The sequence below is a fragment of the Alligator sinensis genome, unplaced genomic scaffold, assembly GCF_000455745.1.
Source record: "Alligator sinensis unplaced genomic scaffold, ASM45574v1 scaffold163_2, whole genome shotgun sequence".
Classification (NCBI taxonomy): Eukaryota; Metazoa; Chordata; order Crocodylia; family Alligatoridae; genus Alligator; species Alligator sinensis.
In genome coordinates this window covers 1,008,128-1,013,257 of record NW_005842499.1, presented here as the reverse complement: position 1 = coordinate 1,013,257, position 5,130 = coordinate 1,008,128, and positions in this window count along the sequence as shown.

The window sequence follows — 5,130 nt, the reverse complement described above, 5'->3', positions numbered from 1 at the left end:
TGCCGGTGCCTCCCCCCCCCCCAATTTATACTGCTCCATCTGTCTTCTTGAATAGTCTGATATATAAGCAGGAAAACACACCCATGCAAGCAGCTAAGAACAGCTGGAGGCATTAGACCACTAACAACCAGACCTACTCAGGTAACTGACCAGATTTCTTGCAGACCTGGAAGGTGTCAGTGAGCTGAAATGTATATCTTTGGGGAAACAGGTGGATTCCTTATCTCCTTTCCCTTTCCATTGTGGAATGCTGTTACCACTGGTTTGTTACCTCTCAACTTTAGTTTATGGTTTGACACGGCTGCTTTGTTTTTATGAACATGGGTCGACAGTGTGGGGAAGCGGTCAGGAAGGCCAACCATACCTTGTTATGCATCCACAGATGCATCATGAGCAGGTCCAAGAAGGTGATCCTCAGGCCGCAGTTGGAGTACTGCATCCAGTTCTGGGCACCGTGCTTCAGGAGGGATGTGGACAGCATCGAGAGGGTCCAGAGGAGGGCCACTCACATGATCAGGGTCAGCAGGGCAGGCCCTATGAGGAGAGGCTATGGGACCTGAACCTGTTCAGCCTCCACAAGAGAAGGCTGAGGGGGGGGACTAGTGGCCTGTTCCAAACTAGTCAGGGGGGACCAGCAGGCATTGAGGGAGTCCCTGTTCCTCTGAGCACTGCCAGGAGTGACAAGAAATAACGGTCACAAGCTGGCAGAGGGTAGATTCAGGCTAGATATCAGGAGGCGCTACTTCACTTTCAGGGTGGCTAGGATCTGGAACCAACTCCCAAGAGAAGTGGTGCTGGCTCCTACCCTGGGGGTCTTTAAGAGGAGGCTGGATGAACACCTTACCGGGGGTTGTTTGATCCCAGTACTCCTTTTTGCCATGGCAGGGGGTCAGACTTGATGATCTGCTCAGGTCCCTTCTGACCCTACCCTATCAACTATGAAACTGGGGCAGCTACGGGCAATTTAGCTTGCCTGCTCCCCTGACTCCTGCCAGGGAATCCTGCCCCCCCCCCCCCCCCCCCCTTTTCCCTTTCAGAGACTGTTTCAAATAAGATGGTGAGAGTCTACTCAGCTACGAGGTAGATAAGTGGTAGAGGTTTATGTTTTTAAGGCAGAAAATTACAGTACACTGATGACCCCAGGGCCAGGAGGGACGTTAAAATGTGTGGGAAGGAGGAAAAAAAAAGCAGAGAATGTAAGTATAAAGTAAAACATGTATTTGATGGTAGTTCTCTAAGGACTGTGGGCTGCCTTCTACCTGGTGCAGTGATTTTTCAACCCATAAAGTTTCCTGCTCTGTGGTTAAGGGATGTCCTTTCTACAGGATGAACTAACATTGAACTCTTTTTCTGTCCCAGTTTTGCCTTAATGCACTTCTCCAAGGCTACACCCAGACTCTTAAAATTCAAACATTTCATTTTTAGTTGCCAATTCAAGTGGCAACTTAAATCTAAGCCAGTCTTTCCTCAATTCTGCAGTTTCTTCAGCTACTTGCTGGGTTCCAGGTTTTTTTTTTTTCTAGAAGCTGGGTCCTGCTGTGCAGTGTTTCCTCTTCACCTGCTGTTCCTTACTGGTAAATCTCCCCAGGCTTCTCCATCTGTCTGGTATGCATCCTCACTGCAGGGGTACAACCTCCACAGAACAGTCACAGCACTGTGAAATGTCTGCCCCCAGGACTCTGACTGGGAGGGAGAAAAATAAGAGATACCTTCTTCCTCATGCTTGCAGAGTAGGGAAGGGGATGGCAGGAAATCCTACCCATTTCCTGTGGTAAATGGTCTTAGGGAGAAAACATGGATGATTGGGGGAAAAGCTGATTCTGCAAGCTAAGAATAAGCTCTTAAACTGGGCAGGAGGGACAGAAGGAGTGTGGCAGGTGAGTGTGGGCTGCTTGGTGAATGCACAGTGCCATGGGTCCCCACAGTTGGACAGCATGTCCCCTAGCTTCTGCTGCTAGTGAGAAAACATGAAGCAGGAATCCTGGCATTCATGGTCAAGGGGTTGATTGGGACCAGACAGGGTTACTGCTGAGACCCAACAGAAAAGTCTAGCCCAGCAGCGCAAGCATCAAATGCCAGATCCCACAGACACCCAGGATCAAATATCTGAACTTGTACCACAGAGAGACAGAAGTGGTTTGTGCTCAAATTCAGTCTGTTGCTGAGTTTTGGTCCTAAACATGGAGCTAGGTTGAATCTAGGGTGAATTCCCACCCAGAGCACCAGGGGGAATGGGTTCCGAACTCTCATCCTTCCCACTGCTTGCTGAATGACCCCGGACAACATAACTAGGATTCCCTTAATATTACAAATATCTAGGAAGAAAACATATTTCAGGATGCACTGGAGAGCATGGAACTGTTGAATAACTCAGCATAAAGACCTGGTATTTTGTTGCATTGGTTTTCATTTCATACGGAGCAGCTGCTAATGAGTAAGTGGTATCAAAAATACTGCAGAGTAATATGGAAGCTATGGGGTTTTCAGAAGACTTATCTTCACAGATGTCCCATAATACTTGTGAATTAACAACTTAAACTACTCTGGGAAACCTTGTTCCTGGAAATGATCAAGTGATAAATGTTGATGACACCTTCAACACTTGAGTTCATATAACTTGACTTATTTGGAACAACTTGTATTTTTTAAACAAGTCAAGCCAATGCAGTCCCACCTGTCTAAAAACTCACTGAATTTGAGTATCAGTAGGCTAGCTAGAGTTCTGAGTGACAATTTAATGTCCAGTCCTAAACACATGAAAAAAGTTGGCTGGATTAAGGTAAGAACAGAAGTGAAGTTGTCTGGTTTTTTTAAGGTAAAGAGTTTTGTTATAAGCTATTTTTCTTGGGTCCTGGGCAGGCAGATGTCATATGTGCAATCATTTCTATACCACAACCATGATAACAGAGTAAGGGGGAGAAATATGTCTTAAAAAAAGGCTCTAAAATAAATCATGATGAGAGTAGGACTATTGATTTATTTATATCTCAGTGGAAAATTGGAGCTATATGTTATGGTTAAATAAACACAAACTGTCCAGTATTTTGCATTGTTTGAACTTCTCGATGACAGGTCTTTCTCATGTTTTCATTTTAATGTAAATCAAACTGTGAAATGTATAGATACAATTTATTTCCAGTTATGTTTATTAGATTTGGGAATGACTTATTAGCCAAAGGTTTTAGTTAAATTCACATTTGATGTCCTTTGCCTCTGTGGAATTTTCATGACTCAAACACGGCAGCCTTAAACCTAGTACAAAAGACAGTGGTATTTTTCCATGTTATCCACTTGGGCCACATCCAGACATGCATAGACATTTGGTTCCCCAGCAGTGCACCTTGCTAGTTGTCCCTAGGGAATGCCTGTGCCACGTGTGCCCTGGCGCATGGCAAGTTACCCCCAGTGGTGTAGGGCAGGCTGAAGCCAGCACTGGGCTGGCCCCAGCAGCCTTGCCTGGGGTCCTGGGGACCTCCTGGGGCTGCAGCAGTGGCAATCCTGCTGCACAGAGTCTGGCCACGCTTGTCTGGACATGACCTTGAAGTTCTGGTCTAGAGACTTGGTGACAGTTCCTTTAACAAGACAGAAAAATATTCCTACATTCTGGTAAGTGTGGGAGTGTTCAGAGAAAAGGGATGAATTTTGGGTGAAAACCTGGCTCTGTAGTATTCTGAGCCAGCCCTACCACAGTAGAGCCAAGATTTCAACTACACATGTAATTATAGTGATAATCCATGAACCATTGGGATTGTGTGATATTGGCACAGAGACGAGAGAACACATCCTTTAGTTAGTTATTAAACTTCTAAGGCTAGATCCACGTAAGGATTTGGGTGTCAAAAGAGAACTTAAGTGGACTTTGCACTCCTAAACCCAGAGTTGTGATCCAAAAAAACCCAGCTGAGTGATCAATTAGCCCTGGAGTGCTAAATTCTTCTCCTTGATCTGAGCAATCTCCAAAGACTTGGTTTTAGATCTAAAGCAGTTAAACAGACATCTAAATAGGATTTAAGAACTTAGGCAGTTACATAGCAAAAAGGTATTCAGAATAATTCTGCTCCAGCAGCCACAAAAGCCCTTGGGTGACTTCAAAATTTAATAGGTTCCTAAATTTTTACGCCTACGCATGTACTGAAGCCTGATCAGCACCCAGGATGGAACACAAGCACGTGCAGAAGTGATCCAGTCTCACTAACTAGATGTCAAACTTTCACTGAAGCTCCAACACAACCCAGAATGGAGTCAGGGCACTACCTGAATGCTGCCTGCATCCCTGGTGAGGCCCAATCTGTGAAGCATGCTACGAGCACACATAATACATGGACAACACTGAGTTCTCAATACTTAGTGCCCATGGTAACTTTATCTCAAAAATATGGGCAAAGGTGGGGACCAGGTTTGGCATAAATGCTTATTAACTAGAACACTTACCCAGGAAGTCTGAGGACCCCTCTACACATGCAAGTAAAGGCTTAATGCATGATACACACAATTGCACCTCCTGCCATGCCACACATGCATGGTAAGAGGCATGGATAATAGGATCCTGAATCAAATCCCATCATGCCTCTCAGGATCCCCCTGAACCAAGAAGAAGCAAGCTCCTGTGGTTGGGAGCTCCATCAGCTGACCCAGGTTTCCAGGCACAGGAGTATACCAGGGGTCCCCATGGGAGACAGCTTGCAGCTGATGCAATGTCCCAGCTGCAGGGGTGCTTCATGTGGCTGAGAAAAAGGGTAAGTCATGGTCTCCCAGCAACAGGGGTGCATGGGGTAGTTATGGGGCTCCCAATCTCAGTGACGTGTTCTCATTGTTGGGAGCCAATGCCAGCTGGGAGCTCCCAGGTTTAGTGGGACACATGCCCCCCCCCGCCCCCCAGCTAGGAGCTTTGATCAGCTGATGGGGCTCCCAGGCACAGGGGCACAGGTCCCCCTAAACACACATTCAATTAATGGCATGATTAATCCAGCCAGGCAGAAGCAGCAGTGGCAGCTCTGGACCCAGGTAGGTCAGGGCTGGAGGGGGTCTCACCTGGAGCAGAAGGTAAGCAGCAGGGGAGGATAGGCTGCATAGTCCCCTCTGTACTCCCCCCACAAGCTGCACACCTCAGGTGATCCCTGCACATCCCCC